We start from the raw sequence: 19,866 nt of genomic DNA, 5'->3' as shown, positions 1-19,866 counted from the left end.
TCGCAAAGTGAAGTTTGCACAAAAAACTCAAAATATTAGTCTTTTATACCTTGGAAACCAACATGAAGTCATAAATGACCCTGTTCTCATATTCTGCATAAAAATATTTGTAATCTTTCAGAAAAAATGTAGTAACTACCTCCACTCCAGTATGTCATTCAATACTAGTCTTATTTATCTGCCACAACAAGGATCTTATAATAAAGAGGCTAAAATAACTTAAACCTATAAATGCAACTAATAAAACTAAAAACTCATTAATTTATATAAAACAAAGTAATGAGCATCAGCTTTCTGCAACTCGTTATTTGAACCAGTTCATTTACATCAACCATCTGAATGAACTGATTCACTAAAAAGAATCATTCAGAGAGAGTAAACTAATTATTTACAGCATTGATGGCAGCTAATAAAACTAAAACCACACTAACTTACATAAAATAAAACAATGAACAGGAGCATTTAATAAAATATCTTCAAAAAAGAGCTTTCTGCAACTCGTTATTTGAACCAGTTCACTTACATCATCCATCTGAATGAACTGATTCACTTAAAAGAATCAATGTTACATATGACAGAGTAAACTAATTATTTACGGCATTGATGGCAACGAATAAAACTAGAACCACACTAACTTACATAAAATGAAACAATGAACAGGAGCATTTAATGAAATGTTTTTAAAAAAACGAGACATTCTGTGAATCGTTATTTGAACCAGTTCATTTACATCAACCATCTGAATGAATTGATTCACTACAAAGAGTCATTGAGAGAGAGTAAACGAATTATTTACAGCATTGATGGCAGCTAATAAAACTAAAACCACAGTAACTTAAACATAAAATAAAACAATGAACAGGAGCATTTCATTAAATGTTTTTAAAAAACGAGACATTCTGTGATTCGTTATTTGAACCAGTTCATTTACATGAACCATCTGAATGAACCGATTCACTAAATAGAATCAGATTTCCCCAATATTATGAGAGCATAAGATACTTGTTTTCTGCACTGACGACAACATTCAATAAAATATTTCTTAAGAACAAAGACATTAGCTCCACAAATGAATCAGTGAACTGTTATTTATGCCAGTTCATTTATATGAACCATCTGAATGAACTGATTCACTAAAACAAATCATTGTTACTTATGAGAGAGTAAACTAATTATGTACTGCATGATGGCAAATAAAACTAAAACCACTGAAACAACAAACATGCTGCAACTCATTTACATGACCCATCTGAATGAACCGATTCAATCAAATATTTTCTAACAACAAAGACATTTGCTCCACAAGGACTTCTATGCTGTGACTCAAATGAATCAGTGAATTGTTATTTATCCCAGTTCATCTACATGAACCAAAATGAACTGATTCAGTTCAAGAAATCATTTTAACAAATGAGAGAGTAAACTAGTTATGTACGGCATTGATGACTACTAATGAAACTACAAACACAATAATTTACATAAGATAAAGCATAAAACAGCAGTTAATAAAATACTTCCCCAAAATAAAGACATGCTGTGACTCGTTATTTGAACCAGTTCAGTTCTATGAACCATTTGAATGAACTGATTCACTAAAACTAATCATGATGATTACAAATGATCTGAATGAACCATCTGATTGAACTGATTCACTAAACAGAATCAAATTTTCCCAATGTTAAATATGAGAGCATAAGTGAATTGTTTATTACATGGATGAGAACTAATAAAACTAAAAACACACTAATCTATATAAAACAAAGCAATGAACAGCAGCATTCAATAAAATATGTCCCAACAACAAAGATATTTGCTCCACAATATGAAAGAGTGATCTAATTGTTTACTCCAATGATGACAACTAATGATCTGAATGAATTTTATTTGATTATTTTGCACTGCTTTGTCTTTGTCATGCCCATAAATCACTAAACTGAAAAAAAGAGGATATTTTGTCACCTGCTCAGTGAATTTGTGCATGTGATATGTAGAATTTTCTCACACTGCACCACCAGCTGGAAAAAAAATAAATTGATACTGTCTAGAAATCAGCTCAGCTATTGTTGTGCTATTGATAAATGTAGTTAGTCGCTACTTTCAGTTAGTTACTGCCCAACACTGAATGTCTGTAAGTGTCACTATGTAAATCTGTGCCAATCTGTCATTTGGTTTCTGTGTCTAATTAAATAACTTTACTCCCAGCATGAAGATCAGTCACTGGTCCTTCAATTAGAGCCATTAGCATATGCCAATAGAGACGTTTCATACTGGCTGAATGATGTCAGAGCTTCACTTCACCTCTGATTTTATCTGAAGCAACTCCAACCTTATGAAGAGAGAAAGAAAGATGTATAATGAGATTTCTCTTTATAGAGTAGCAAAATTAGCTATTAATATGTAAACAAACAACGCTCCATTTGATAAAAGAATCACTGTTATCACAAAAGAGATGCAATCTTAATATATTTTGAATTATGAATATGATCTTTAGATAGCTTCAACTTTAAATGATGATATTATATATAAAAACAAAATGTATTCAGCAAATTAGCATATTAGAATGATTTCTGAAGGATCATGTGACACTGAAGACTGGAGTAATGATGCTGAAAATTCAGCTTTGCATCACTAGAATAAATTACATTTTACAACATATTCAAATGGAAAACACTTATTTTAAATGGTAATAATATTTCACAATATTACAGTTTTTACTGTATTTCTCAACAAATACATGCGGCCTTGGTGAGCATGTGAGCCTCTACATATACACACAAGCAAACAATTAAATATTCTCCACTCAGTCAGGCTGGCTGATATATCAGTCTGTTCCTAATTATTTACTGAACATTGATATCTTCCATCATGTTACTAACAGTAACTTCACTACAGTTTTAGGGGGTTCAGCCATTGCATTTTGCATCTCAACCCATGGTAAAATTACAGTAATGCCTCTTATGGCTTATTGCTTTAACAAAACACCAGGAGCAACACTTTGATAACAGACACCAGTGCCCTTTTTTAGTTGCAATCAGGCACAAAATTACCAGTAAATGTGTCCCATTATAGTGCTGTTGAAACCTGGGGATCTGAAACGTGTTTCTCAGACTGTCTTCCCTCTATCTCAACTTTAGCAAGCATTTACCACGCCATTGATCAGTGTAAATATTAATTCAAATAAACAGCTATAAATAGAGGCTACATCTCACCTACAGCAGCCTCCTCTAATACCTCCATTACACATATATACACTTGCTCAATATATTGACTGCAGCGGTGAGGGCGAGCTGATAGAAAACGCATGTTTTCAATGTCAAAACAACAAAGCGGGCCAGACTCCTGCTGCAGATATTTTGCATTATAGATCTGAACAGCCGAGAGAAAGATTTGGAAGCGTGTGCGAGGCTTACAAATCGCCTGCTTATTATGAAAAATAAAGGAAAGTAGCAATGCATGCAAGGCAGAACAAGAAGAGTATTAAAGTTTCATGCCACTTTAAATTGGAGTTCCCAAGTAGTGAAGTTTTAGGCTTAATTGCCATTGTTTGATACTTGTTGGCAAGTGGAAAGTGTGCTGTTGTTCAGCTGTTTTCCTATGTGAATATTGACTATATGGATGTCTTAGACCATTTCATTTTGTGTTGGAAAACATTTGAAACGTGTTTATCATTAAACAAATCCATCATTAAGACTATTCAATGAGTATTAAAGTCAATAATTCATAACTCTTCCCTCCAGTGAAAAGGTGAGCTGAAATCCAATTGGGCACTTTAGCTTTTGAGTGTAAAATTATTTAATTTCAGTATTTGTCAAAAACTGAGATGCATACGATCAGATCAATGAGGCCTATGTTCAATCAGTTCAGAAATGAAATATAAAACCTGTACTAAGTTAAAGAAAACAAGTAGATACAAAGACTAAATCCAATATTTGGTAATCATATAGAATAACGATAAATCTGTAAACAATTTTTTTGTTGGACAGTCATTTTTGACCAGGAACAAATGAAAAATAATAAGAAGAAATGCCCAAAATTACAAAAAAATCATCAATTTTTGGGGAAGATCTTATACCCTGTGTGAACAAAGTCAGTAAGTTTTAGTCCAATGCAATTGTAACTAGCAATTTCAGGAAAAAAAAATCTTCTCTGGGTCAAAATTATATCTTCTATAGGGCATAAAAGGAAAATAAAAGCTGAAACGTTTTCACAGAACCTTGCAAAAGCAGCACATAACAATGGTGAGGGAAAAGCTCAGTGTATCGCGTGTATACACGTGTGTATATCACATCCATACAGTCTATGATCACAACAACAACGTTTGTCAGGCATCTACATTGTCATCTGAGGAGATTACAAAGATTAAACAATTGTTTTTTTAATTCTAAAACATGACATGTGGAGTTATCTGATTTTGCCCAAAAACGACTGTTGGAGTTATCTGCTTTTGCTATAAAACAATTTTTAATATGTAAAAAAACCTACTTTCAATGAACTTTAATTTTGTAAATTACCTGTATTTGTTTAAGTTATTATTACTTAATCAAAACAACCCAACTGCAGTTTGATATTACTTGGAATGTGCAAAAAAAAAAAAAAAAAAAAAAGTGATCGTTTTTTGCAAATGAACTGTATACACACACACACATATACATATATATATATATATATATATATATATATATATACACACACGTTTTTTTTACATATTAACATTTGTTTTGTTGTGATGGTAGTAGTGATGGGATGTTCGGATCATTTTACCGACTCTGACCTTTGAGTCTCGTTCAGCAAAATGAACGAATCTTTTTTCCAAGTAATTTCGTTCATTTTAGCAAAATATAATTAAAATGTTACATGTTACTTCACTAACACATCTGTTGCTTCCACAAACGTTAAAGAGGTCATCGGATGCCCATTTTCCACAAGTTGATATGATTCTTTAGGGTCTTAATGAAAAGTCTCTAATATACTTTGATTAAAAATTCTCAATGGTTTTGTAAAACAACACCCTTTTTACTTTGTCAAAATCAGATCTGCAAAAATCATCTCATTCTAAGCGGTTGTTCCTTTAAATGCAAATGAGCTCTGCTCACCCCTCCCCTCTCTTCTCTCTGTGGAAAGACGGTCTTGTTTACATTAGCCTAAACTTCCTAACTACCACGGTATAAGGAAAGGCGATTGCAAGGATTCATAAAAAAACTCTTATACTCACTTCTGCTGTAAGTGAAGCTGGATCATGAATGATTCGCGCGAACATAGACGGATATATGTAGACCGGGAGGCGCATTCCCTTCACAAACAAACGTAATTTACTGCATCTTCAACGGCTCAGATGTCGGGAGTAAATGACGACCACTATGTTCATTATTACATCCAGCAACACAACACCTCAATCGCTCAATCTGAGATATTCTTGTCTAACTTACATCCCTGCTCCGGCATCAAAACATGGAAAGTTACTGGACTGTGACAGCTGGTCTGAGGTAAGAGCTCATGTCAATCAACTATTGTGGGAGCGGCCTCTGTCGGTGTGATGCCACACCGACAGGCATCTGAGAATGGCTCGATTTGAAAAAGGGGATATTATTTTTACAGATTATTAAAAACCACTGCATGGATTTTTATCATTATAGGGTAGATTTGTACATACACTGCCAACACACATTAATGTTCAAACAACATGAAATAGTGAACTTAGCATCCGATGACCCCTTTAATCACACTACAAACAAGACAAAACTATAATGCTATAAGAAACAGAAAAGATTAATTCATTGTTTACCTGGGTCTTTAGCCTATGATTAGCTCACCTCACCTCTTATCTGACAAGTTTTCGGGTTCGAGTCATTCGTTCATCACGTGACAGCTCCATAAGATGAACGAACGACTCGAAAAACCTGAAGACTCAAAACAGGTGAACTAATTCCAGTACAGAACCTAATAGGATGTTGCGCATGTGCGACTGAACAAATCACTCCCCGAGATGACTCGTTCTTCCCGAGTCACATTAAAGACTCGTTCAAAATGAAAGAATCATTCAAGAACGACCCATCACTAATTCGTAGCATGTGGACGTGCATCCCAGAGCCTGTGCTACGCGCGCTTTTGTGCTTAAAAAGTATACAAATTTTTATTTTTTTTTTAAAAAATGACTGATCGTTTCGCTAGATAAGACCCTTCTTCCTTGGTTGGGAATGTTTAGAGCCTTTTGAAGCTGCATTTAAACTACATTTTGGAAGTTCAAAAACGGCACACCAATGAAGTCCATTATATGGAGAAAAATGCTGAAATGCTTTCCTCAAAAACCATAATTTCTTTATGACTGAAGACAGAAAGACATGAACATCTTGGATGACAAGGAGGTGAGTAAATCATTTGTAAATTGTTGTTCTGGAAGTGGACTTCTTCTTTAAGTATGAAATATTAGTGTCTATAAAGTGTGTTTCATTCATTTGTTTGTGTTTTCAGAATTCACAGTTAACCAGAATATTTGGGGAATATCCATATCTCTTTTCCCACAGTAATACCAGAAAATTGGCGTAAAATTACAGGAATGACTTTACCGGTAAACGCAAAAAATGCGCTGTTCACACAGGCAACAACGTTCCGTCTTTTAACCGGTAAAACATCATTCACACATCAGTTTCAAAATACCGGTAAATTCTGAAATAGTACATCATTAACCAAATGTTCATTTTTATTCGTGCAGCTACTTTCGGCTCAGAGACATTGCATTAGACGACTTAAAAATTAACTATACAGTGCGGAGTAAATGCGCCATCTGCGTCAGAATGTTATGATTGGCTCAGAGTAGATTTCTTAAATCAGCATGTTCGGAACTCGTGCATGCTTATACCGGTATTCTTATTTTGCATACATGTTAATTTACCGATAATGTTACAATTTCTCATACTGGTAAATTGCCAGAACAGGAATTTACCAGTGAAAGACTGTATGTGTGAAAAGGGCTAATATTGCCGCATTGCAAACACTGTAAAATATTCTTTTAGCCGAGCATTTGAGACAGATGCGCAGATAGTTAGAGGCTAAAAGATCTATATGCGCTGAAAAACTCTTCTGTTTTATGCCACGTTGAGTTTCCACACACAGCCGAAGTACGTCCTGATGTTTGTAGTCTTTGCCTTTCTCTCCCACACACACACACACACATAAGTCATGGTGAGCGATGGACTCCTCAGTGTTTACTCACTCCAAACCAAATGATCTCTCTGCAGCTCTGCCACTTCAGATGTGAAATGGAATTTGCCGGCCTGTTCTATTCCGAGTCCATTTCTCTCACCGTGCGCTTTACCAATTCCCAAATAGAGTTCACTCGCTCACAGATAATGTTTGTGAGGATTGAGCTCGACTCCTCGGCCGTTCAGCGGGCCCTGGGGAGGGACCTCCGGAGAGCCTCGCGAGTGGATTGGAAAGCGCACGACGCTCGATTTCATTTTGTACTATTTGCCAAATTGTGTTTGTTCATTTGAAGATGGTTGGATATCTACATTTAGTTGTGCGATTGAGCACCGGAGCAGGAATTGCATTGACGGCCCCTGTCAGGTTGTTTTTTGGAGCCTGAGCATCACAGTACATGAGAGCATGCTGGAAATGTCACCTGAAATTAACTCCGCTAGCGAAACTAGTGTGACGATCAATCCTCAATCGGACTTTTCTTATGCAGTGATGTGGTGGCATTGTGATGTGATGACATTTGTGGTGTACCTTAGAAATATTTGAGCTTGTTGGTCGTTTACTTTTGCTTGATTGCATTATATGCACTGTATTTTATTTGCATTTGTTGGTAAATGTACATATGCATTTGTGCATGTTGAGGTTGATGCTGAATAGTAGCATCATATAGCAATATACTGACAGCACTGAACATGTAAATGAATCATAATCAGTTAATAATGAGTTTATAATCATATAGAATTGCATAGCACAACGTTTATTAGTCAGTGATGGAGAAACTGTAAGAAAAAGACATTTGGACATTTGGACCAGCATTACTATTGGTAATGACACTAAAATATCTGATACAGTATTAATTTGTAAATATTTGTGAAATAGCGGTTTCTTAGTGAAAATTGTTTCCAAGAAATGTGACCCTGGACCACAAAACCAGTCTGAAGTAGCTCGAATATATTTGTAGCAATAGCCAAAAATATATTGTGTGGGTCAAAATAATCGATTTTTCTTTCATGCCAAAAATTATTAGGAAATTAAGTGAAGATCATGTTCCATGAAGATATTTAGTAAATTTCCTATCATAAATATATCAAAATGTATTTTTGGATTTGTAATATGCATTGCTATAAACTTCATTTGGACAGCTATAAAGGCGATTTTCTCAATATATATACATATATATATATATTTTTTTTTTGCACCCTCAGATTCCAGATTTTCAAATCAGCTGATGCATAAATCTCAATTTTAAAAAACTGACCCTTATCACAAATGGCATGTAACACTGAATTAAACGTGAAATTTTGAAGTCAGAAAAATGAAGAAGAACTTTCTAATAATAGTGTAAAAAATCATCCTTTACAGTGTAAAACTAAAACAAACAAACAAACAAAAAAAACCCACTGAAATAAACTAAAATAATTGCCAATACATGAAGTACTGAAATAACTAAAACTAAAAACAAACAATAACATTTGTATAGAAAAAATTTAAAGAAATAATAAAGATGACAATAACACATAACAAAATTACTAACTAAAAATTAAAATGTAATTAGAAAATTTGAAAATAAAATCTTTATATTTAAAAGAAAATCTATAATTTTGGACTCTTTCTTTGGCTGCATTATTATAAAAGCTCAAGTATGAAACATTATTGTCTATTTTACAGTGGAACAGAAGAAACCAAAATTTATAAGGTTAAATTAACTCAATGCATTAAGTAAATGTGATATCTAACATATTCAATGTCATTTATTAGAAATGAAAAAAACATCAATCTATGGATTCTGTAAATTCAATATTTTATACGCACCTCAAAAGATTCATTGACATTAGTATGTCTCTAAAACGGTACAAGTTTTTATGTTACAGTTTAATATCAATATTGACACGCACATATGAACAGCTATGAATATTAATGAGATCATGTTGGAAGATTTGTCACAGGGGAACCCACAAGTAATCATCTCAAATCACATCTCAATATATTATTATTGCCTTGTTTATGTTACAAATTATCTAACACTTCCATCTCCTAGAATGATTTTTAAGAAAAAACACGGGAGCATTTTATAACAAGGTTCTATTTCTTAAAGGGACAGTTCACCCAAAAATGAAAATTCTGTCCTTAATTACTCACCCTAATGTCATTCCAAACCATGTCATTCTGAACACAAATTAAGATATTTTTGATGAAATCAGAGCTTTCTGACCTTCCATAGATAGCAATGCAACTGACACGTTCAAAGCCCAGAAAGGTAGTAAGGACATTGAAATAGTCCATGTGACATCAGTGTTTCAACTGTAATTTTATGAAGCTATGAGAAAACAAAAATAACGACTTTATTCAACAATGTCTTCTATTCTATGCATATGCATTTTTGGTAACACTTTACTCAAAGCCTTTATATATAATGCAGTACAAAAGTAGTTTTAATGCATTAATTATGCCTTTTATAATGCACTTGTATGATCTTATGAATAACTGTAACCACAGTTATAATACATTATAATACTTAAAGATTTATTGTACACGTTTAAATAATATAATGCATTAAAACACATGACAAACAAACCTTCAAACTCTTCATGCATTTTAATTTTGGGTGCAATTATTTATGAAACCATGTAATGCATTACAACCTACATTTATAATGCATTATACTTTACATAAATGCTTTAAATAAAGTGTTTCAGACTTTTATTCTGGCAAACAAGACAAAGGCTTAAAGGATAGATTATAATATCTTTACCTTTTCGAGTCTCTAAAATAGAAAATATTTGTCTTGTTTGGTCTTGTTATTTATTATAAGTATAAATGCTTAAAAAGAAAGTGATTAGCAAACTAAAAATAACTAAACATAATTCACAATTATACTTCTCAAGTAAATGCATCTTATTCCAAAGATGTTTTTTTCTGGTCAACAAGACAATAATATTGATTAAGAGCATGATTTTGTGCAGCACATGTTTGGACTTTACTAACTACATCGAAATGCTTCAGTCTAATTAAAAACAAACAGCCCAAACACGAATCTCCCTGATCGGCACTGGCAGAACCATGATCATCTATTAGTTTTCCATTGTGCTGCAGCTCCGGCGCTCCTTCCGTGAGGACTAAACCTTGGTTTTTGTCTGTTAATTGGAGAGCAGAGGGGACGGAGCACCATTGATAGGTTCTTCTCTCAATCAGTGCATCACGCTGTGGAGAAAGAGAGGTCAGAGGCTGGATCGGCCCGTCTCCCCGCGGACATCCTGCTGCGGCCCGACCAACACAGCAAACAATTAAACACACGCCTCTTCTGGCCCAAGTGGCTGGAGCGGTCGAGCCAGGAGAAGCTGCAACCCAGCGGGTTGTTGTTAGTCACTCCTTAGAACAATAAACTAGTGGCCTGAGCAATCAATACGGCCACAGCCGCCGCTGCTTCCATTATCGGCCGGCGAGCCGAGCCGAGCCGCATGCATCCCTGAGCACCTGTGTCTCCGTCTATCACTTTCAACATTTCTCCATCTCTGTCTCTATCTAGGGTAATCTCACAGACTCCAGCCGGCTCACACAGGGACTAAACGCTCACCGGCGGCTTTGAGAAAACATTTACTGCATCGCAACAGGTAATTCAGACGCATAAGGATGGTTGTGTCAGCCCTAAATGGCACGCTATCACTCTGTTAACAAACCTTATGATGCATAGTGAAAAAAACAGCAATTGTGGAAAATGCTAACTCCAATTAGATTGGATTAATTACTTAAAGTGGAATAAAATAAAATTAAAGATGCATTTACAAGGTGCCAAGTTCATTCTATAAGCATTTCTGAGGTAGAAGTTATCACTGGGTTTGTTAAGGTAGAGGCATAAAATGTTTAAAACATATTATATTATATTATATTATATTATATTATTATTAATTCTAATAAACCAATAAATAAATAAATAAATAATATTTAGTGATGTTTAAGCCTAAAAAGAAAGTAATTTGCCAAAAGGGTTAAAAAACAAACACAATTCACAAATTATGCTTCTCAAGTTAATGCATCTTATTTTAATGACGTTTAGATATGATTTTTTTGTAACAAAATAATATTCTAGTCAGTTTTGGGGTTTTTTTCTGGAAAAAAAAAAATCTAAACACCCTATTAAACCTATATATTACATTTAGAAATGTATTTAAATGACACTTTACATTTATATATTTACTTATTTACATTTATTTACTCCACTGACATTTTTTTCCCTGTTTTAAGCATAAAGCTAAAATAATAGTAATATTAGTAGTAATATAATAATAACAAAAATACTAATAGTAGTAGTAGTAGTAGTAGTAGTAATAATAATAATAATAATAATAACAACAACTATACTGTGGTTTACCTGTAACTAAACATAAAAAAACAAAATAGAAATATGTCCATAAATTAAAAACAAAATCCTAAAAATAGGATTTGATTTGTTATTATTAATTTCATTTATTATTATCAAATTTAAAAATCCTAATAATTTTTTGTCTTTTCATTAAAAAAATCTAAACATCCTATTAAAACTATATATTACATTTAGAAATGTACTTTTTATAACACTTTACTTTTATATATTTATTTACATTTACTTGCTTTAAGCATAAAGCTAAAGTAATAATAATAATAATAATAATAATAATAATAATAATAATAATAACAACAACAACAACAACAACAACAACAACAATAATAATAATGTGGTACCTAAACATAAAAAAGAAATATGTTCATAAAAATAGGATTTATTATTATTAATTTCATTTATTATTATTATTATTATTATTATTATTATTATCAAAAATCCTAATAAGTTTTTTTGTCTTGTTTTCCAGAAAATAATATCTTAACATCATATTAAAGCTATATATTAAACATTTGTTTATTTCTCTGGCAAATCACTTTTCTTGTTTTAAATGTAAAACATAAAAAACTACAAAAAAAAAAACCTACAAAAAACATAAAAAAATATAAAAATATGTCTATAATATAAACATTAAAATGTAACTAACAAAATCTTGCTGAAACAAACTAAAATCAAACTGAAATTTAAGGTGATGTGTGTGTAAAAATTGGTTGTATATTAAAATACACTGCAGTCGGGGATAGTGTTTGGACAACCTGTATGAACACATTATTGTCATCATTTTTGCAATTCTGTTTGGGTCCACTAGAGATGCTTTAAAAGCAAATAAAAACACATTTGAAAATGCAAAACTAGAAAAATAAGTCAAATATAAAACACTGAATCCAGCACATGCACTCCACCTTTTCTGTCTTTTCCTATGGAAATGAATGGAAAGGTGACAAAAGGACGCACGACACACGCAAAATTCAAAGGACTTAGATCCAGCTGTATTCACACACAGAGAGCAAGTGCTGCTTTTCTTCTCTGGAAATAGGCAACTGCCAACACAGTAAAAGCAGCACTGTCAGAGCCATTGTGAAGCTCAATGATCATATTGTGAGCTGGGTAGAGCCAGGGGGCATTTAGCACAGAAAGAACATGACAATGTGTGTGTGTGTGTGTGTGTGTGTGTATGTGTGTGTGTGGACGGATCTGGCCTGTACCTGCTCAGAAACACCGGCGTCTTGCCTGAGGCGGAAGCTAACGGATCCGCTATCAAAGCCAGCACACACACACAGAGGTAAAGCACACTCCACTGTGATAAAGAACACAAATAAAGAAAGGAAAAAGGAACATATTTGTATTCACAAGCACAAAGCAGAGAAAAGAAACGAGCAGAGAGCGCGAGGGATGAATGAAGTCAAACCGCATTCTGCTCTCGTTGACTTTGTAGTTCCACTTTGCGCTGCCATTGTTTGACTGCTGGATAAAAGAGAGCGTTCGTAAAGTGAGAATGCGATCATTACACGGCCCTCATCAACCCCACAAAAACAACACATCATGCACATTACAAGGCAGAATTAGTGTTTTGTGGACATACAGGACTTGACAAGTAAACAGAGTCTCCCCTATTACCTCACTGAAGCATTCATACTAAATCAACATGATGCAAACAGCCATTAACATTCATGTAATCTGACAGATTTCACTGTGAAACAATAACCTGTAAGCCTGAAATATGAAATAATAGCTCATTTAGACAAAATATAAAACAAATCTAGTACAGTATGTGTTTTTGTTGAGTATCATATTTGATACATCAGGCTTTTATGGCTCATATAGTATGATAAAGTAGAATGTGGAGGAAAAAACATCTTGCAAAATATGCTATTTTTGGTGCAGATGCTGATATTTATGACCAAAAAGATGAAATTCTTATAGCCTGTAATGTAAATCAATGAGATCTTTACAAAAGTATAGTAGATACTTAAATATAATCACATAAATATCAGTTGTCACTCTATCTCCAATAAAATGTAATAAAACCAGTCGTAAGTAGCACAGGTGTATTTATTGCAGTAGCCAATAATACATTGTATGGGTCAAAATTATTGATTTTCTTTTATGCCAAAAATAATTAGGATATTAAGTAAAGATCATGTTCCATGAAGATTTTTTGTAAATTTCCTACCGTAAATATGTCAAAACCTAATTTTTGATTAGGAATGTGCATCGCTAAGAACTTTATTTGGACAACTTTGAAGGAGATTTTCTCAATATTTAGATTTTTTTGCACCCTCAGATTCCAGATAGTTCAAATAGTTCCTATCCTAACAAACCATACATAAATGAAAGCTTATTTATTCAGCTTTCAGATGATGTATATATCTCAAATCTCAACTGGTTTTGTGTTCCAGGGTCACATATGTCTTAGTAAGTTGATATTTAAATGCTTAATTTTATCATAAAAAAACATATAATGCAATGCAATTATATAAAATATGAAAAAATAAAAGTTATGTTTACTTTATAAAAATCAGTAAAGATTTTTAATTAAAAAGTGACAATTTTATTTCCCCTCATTTCTATATACTATATATTTTTATTATTTTAGTATTTTTTAGCAGGACGATAGAGTATATAAAATTGCAAATATTTATTTTATATGATTTATATAAATACATTTTTAGCAGTCGGTGCTTTTACTTTTAATACTTAAGTAGTTACATTAAAAATCTGAATAAACAGTTTTTTGTACTTTTACCCAAGTCAAACTCAAAAGGAGTACTCACAACTTTTACTGGAGTAATATTTTATTCTTAATATTTAATCTGTACTCAAGTACTTGATTTGTTGATTCTGCTTACAAAAAATTGGAGATACCTTGGATTATCATGTGACAGGATCACTGTACCATAGTAACACCACAGTACTAGGGTTATTACAGTGAACTAAAACTAAATCCATAAAACAACTGTTTGTTCTTTTAAATAAATGAAATACAATACAAAAATAAAATGCAAAAAAAGTACTTGTAATGCAAAAAATATATTTGATGTACTAAAATATGTAAAACGGAATTAAAAATAAGTGAAAAGTAGACATATTTAATAAAAAAAAAAAATATAGGACATTTACCATAGTAGTACCATGGTATTTTTGGAGATAAAGCCATAAAACAATTTTTGTTCTTTTAAATAAATGAAATAAAATGAAAAAAAGTACTTGTAATGCAAAAAGAAAATGTATTTGATGTACTAAAATATGTAAAACTGAAATTAAAAATAAGCGAAAAGTAGATATATTTAATAAAAAAAGTTAAAAGGTCAACAAAATGACATTCACTTTTCAGTGAAAACAGTAAATATAAAAATGAAATACAAATACAAAATTACTTGTAATGCAAAAAAAATGTATTTGATGTACTAAAATATCTAAAACGGAAATAAAATAAGTGAAAAGTAGACATAAAAAATTGTTAAAAGGTCAACAAAATGATATTCACTTTTGAATGAAAAATTCAAAATATTAGTAACACTATAATGGTATCACACATAATGTGAAGCTGTTTTGAATAATAAAAAGATAAAAATGCAGCATGGATTTATTTTTATTTATTTATTTTATTTTTATTTTTTTTTTGTAGAGAATTAATAATAATTTACTGGATTATGCGAAACATATCTTTAACAAATTATGCATTTTTAAAATGACTTTATTGTAACTGCTGTGATAAAATGAGTTGATACAATCAACCCTATACTGTAAACTAAACCTGATTTTATGCCTATTGTCAAAGCACTACTCACACTCACTGACTCTGTCAACAGCATTGTGCTTTTCCCTAGAAACTCTCTGCAATACACACACACACACACACACACACACACACACATACACAGAGCTCTCATACCTTCCATCCAAACACACACTTGGTGCATTAAAAACTGCACTTGGCTCTTCTCCAACAAGTCGCCCTCCGGGGAGACACAACGCTACAGTGGTTCCATAATTAAGCCATTGGCAAACAAAGAAATAGTCAGCTAAATGCTTCCTGGATATGAATCATAACAGATCTGCTGGGATTTACTAGACGTGAGTTTTTTTTCTCAGCTCAACAGACTAATTGGTTCCCCTGCTCATTGTTTGTCATGCACAGTAATATGAAAGCACCTTAACTCAGATCCCCTCAACCGAAACCAAACTCAATTCACACGCGCTCCTTCACTTCCCTCTCTCTTCCCTCTCTCTCTCTGTCACTCGCCAATTAAACAAGACTGATACGTTTGATTTGAAGCAAACACCTGTCCGCTGGCAGTGATGGAAAATGCGACAGATACTGGAATTACAATTATGTTACATGCAAGCCATATTCAGAATATGAAAATCAACATATTCTGAATATACTAAAACATGCAAGTCCTTTTCACCATTGCTCTCTTGTTTTAATACTAGAGTTGCTCTCTGCAGCTGCATATTTTGTGCATTTATAAGTAACTGTGCACAGTAAAGCTGAATCTGATGAAATCATTAATTATAATTTACCAGCCAATTTCTTGGCCATGAACCATACATGTCAGGAACTGTATGAATGTATGTTTATGAACTATATGAGTGTATATATGAACATGACTTTTCTATAAAAATTATGTATGGATAATCAAGTAAACCTAAGGTGATTAAGTCCAGAAAAATGTTCATCTTGAAATATGACAACATATTTTTATGTTATTCTTACATTTAGGTAATTCAAATAATTAAAGATAAAATCTATAAATCATTAATTATAATCAGAGTTTAAATGTAATTGAGAAGACTTTTGCAATTTTTTGGCTATGAAATAAATAGATAAATAAAATAAATTATTACACACACAAAGTATATAATAATTGTAATATATGTAATGATGCAGTTCAACTTTTTGGCCAAGTATATTTACATTTATACATTTATATTTACTTGCCAAGTAAACCTAAAGTGATTAAGTCCATGTAAATGTTCTTCTTACATTTACTACAAAATTAAATGGTATTCTTACATTATGTTTTTAAAAATCATTAAAGATAAAATCTATATATCATTCATTATAAAGAGTTTAATGTAATTAAGACTTTTGCAACTTCTTAGCTATTAAATAAATAAATAAATAAATAAATAAATAGAGAGAGACTGTAATATACGTATGTAATTAACTTTTTGACCAAATAAATTTACATTTATAAATTTATACTTACTTGCCAAAAATAATTTTAGCTTACATTTGTCATGTTGCAATACAATAGTACACAATTCTCTGTAATAATTAATTATGATAGGTGTTATCATTGAGTATTATAGGTGTTTTTTTAATATTTTGTATTTTTAATTATTTTTTTATAATTATTTTTAATTAATAAAGGTTTTAATAATATATATATATATATATATATTTTTTTGGCATTTCTGTTTTTTATATTTTATGTAGTTTTTATACATTTTTATTTCAGTTTTAGTTTTAGTGAATGAAAAGGAGCAACCAGCTGAAATAAAATAAGTTTTTATTATTTTATTTTATTTATTACTATAGCTTTTATTTATTATTTTAGTTTTATTTATTTTAATTTATTTCAAGTAACAAAAATGTTTTTAGTTACAGTTATCTATATTAACCCTGATTCTGGTTCATCGAGGCATTCTGTGGTGAATTATATTTGTATACTAATCATTAAACAAAAAAATCTGTAAACCCAAATAACTTATTTCATATTTCCCTTAACATATGTGACCCTGGACCACAAAACCAGTCATAACTGGTAGATTTGTCGCAATAAACAGCAATGCATTGTATGGGTCAAAATGATCGATTTTTCTTTTATGCCAAAAATCATTAGGATATTAAGTAAAGATCATGTTCCATGAAGATATTTTGTAAATTCACTACCGTTTAGTAATATGCATTGCTAAGAACTTTAAACAACTTTAAAGATGATTTTCTCAATATTTTGATTTTTTTGTACCCTCAGATTCATGATTTTCAAATAGTATTGTATTTCAGCCAAATACTGCCCACACATCAATGGAAAGCTTATTAATTCAGCTTTCGGATGATTTTCAGAAAAACCTTATGACTGGTTTTGTGGTCCAGGGTTACATTTTATTTCCCATATTTTTTATTTCATAGCAGATTCATTCATTTCTTTTGTCACCCCACTCTGTCTTTCTTCTCACTTCTTTCTCAGAGCGTAAGGAATTATTTACTATGTCGCCGTGTAATAAGTAGGATAATGTACAGTCAGACGTAATAAAGCTCTTCAGGATGATACAGATCACCCAGCCGGGGTTTATTTTGTGATAATGACCGGCTGACTGTACATTATCTGTGACTGGTTGACTGGATGAGGCGAGCGGCTCCTCAGCGCAGAGTTCGGTGCTTTCTGTGGGCTCCAGTGGAGTGTCTACAGAGAGCTACACTTCAACATTACGTAAGCGATTGTTTCTGTAGTACGCTTCTTCTCCAACAGGCCCTTAGCAAATTGAGCTACTTTGGCGCATGAAGGGAGGTTAAAAGAACAACACTTCACAGCTAGAGACTCATCTTCAAATCTCTGACTGGAAGAGAAGAGTTGGAAAATGGGCCCTATTTTGGCAAATTGATGTCCATTTTCTCTCGAGTAAATACATCCTCAAAATATACTTCTGTAGAGATGTGCTAAACAGCACCTGAATATTCATTTCTGGCAATTCGCAAACTGCCGTTCTGAATGCAAATGCGGCGGCGTCTATTACCGACGGCGAGAACGTGTTTGTCCACTCTGTGGTTAAGAGATATGTAAACATTTCACAAAAAAACAAAAAAACTTGCATCCAATGGAAAATATGTCATTTACCAATGCAATCTCTTAAGTACTCATACATAAAGTGTGCTCATATACACTAGAAAAACGCATGTAAATGTGACATCAATCATTTTAAGTTAAGAGTTTGAGGTGCATATAGGATTGAATTCATAAGATGATTTTGGCATATCCATATAAATGAGATTAATTAAAAGCATTTAAGCCATCGCATTATGCACTGCACTGAACTAATTTAACGATTTTATGTGTGATTTCTCCCTGTAACAGCACATGCACACACAAAAGTAAATGAGCATAATGAGTGTTTGACTAATATTTCATACTTGCTGAGTTAATTAATTCATCTATACAAAGAGTGCACATTTATTTTATTAGTTGTAGTCTTAGAGCTTTAATAGTCCATTATCTATCACTTAAAAATTAATTTGGCATTAAAAGGTCTTTCGTGCACAATATTTTCTCAGTTACTTTCTGTAAATGAATGTGCAAAGTTTGATTTGAGAAGATTCATATGTTCCTAAAACTGTACATACATTGTCGTTCAAAAGTTTGGAATCAGTACGATTTTTAAAGAAGTCTTTTCTGCTTATCAAGGCTGTGTTTATTTGAATAAAAATGCAGAAAAAACAGTAATACTGTTATATATTATTGCAATTTAAAATAGTGGTTTTCTATTTTAATATACTTTACAATTTAATTTATTTCTGTGATGCAAAGCTGAATTTTTAGCATCATTACTCCAGTCTTCAAAGTCACATGATCTTTTAGAAATCACTCTAATATGCTGATGTGCTTAACATTGTTTGGGAACCTGTGATACTTTTTTCAGGATTCTTTGATAAATAAAACATTAAAAAGAACAGTATTTATTTAAAATAGAATTTTTTTTCTTACAATATACACTACTATTCAACATTTGCAATCAGTCAGTACATTTTTTTCTTTCCTTTCTTTCTTTCTTTCTTTGAAAGAGATTAATACTTTTATTCAGCAAGGATGTGTTAAATTTATATAAAAAAAGTGATAGTAAAGACTTCATTCATCAAAGAATCCTGAAAAAAAAAAGTTTCACAGGTTCCAAAAAATATTAATCAGCACAACGTGTGACACTGAAGACTAAAGCAATGACTGATGAAAATTCAGCTTTGCATCACAGAAAAAACAAAAAAACAATTAAAGTACATTAAATTAAAAAAAAACTAACTTATTTTAAATTGCAATAATACTTTTCTTTCTGTATTTTTTATCAATTAACTTCGGAGGAGCATAACAGACTTCTTCGTAAAAACATTACGAATTGTACTCATGCCAAACTTTTGAACGGCGGTGTACACAAGTGTTTACATTAAATGCGGTCTATAAATTAACCCTGTAAAATCTGACAAATAATTGTTAGATCTATTCAAAAAAGAAGTTTATTGGGCCTTTAGACAAAATCTAAATAAATAAATACTTTTTTTTTTTTTGAGTATCATA

At 32.0% G+C, this 19,866-nt stretch overlaps 1 protein-coding gene across 3 annotated transcripts in view; it reads right to left on the bottom strand.

The window, feature by feature from the left end:
• fign (fidgetin) overlaps positions 1-19,866 on the bottom strand; it is a 169,729-nt gene that overhangs the window by 97,155 nt on the left and 52,708 nt on the right. Inside the window, exon 3 of one of the 3 annotated variants that reach the window (XR_007828421.1) lies at positions 1,802-2,326. The exons of the other annotated variants lie outside the window; for them this stretch is intronic. The gene's annotated coding sequence lies outside the window, so the exon portion shown is untranslated. Of the gene's footprint in view, positions 1-1,801; positions 2,327-19,866 lie in introns of those variants that run through there. 3 annotated transcript variants of the gene reach the window in all.

Source organism: Labeo rohita, chromosome 9, assembly GCF_022985175.1.
Source record: "Labeo rohita strain BAU-BD-2019 chromosome 9, IGBB_LRoh.1.0, whole genome shotgun sequence".
In the NCBI taxonomy this organism is placed as follows: Eukaryota; Metazoa; Chordata; class Actinopteri; order Cypriniformes; family Cyprinidae; genus Labeo; species Labeo rohita.
This window is presented reverse-complemented; position numbering and strand designations above follow the sequence as displayed.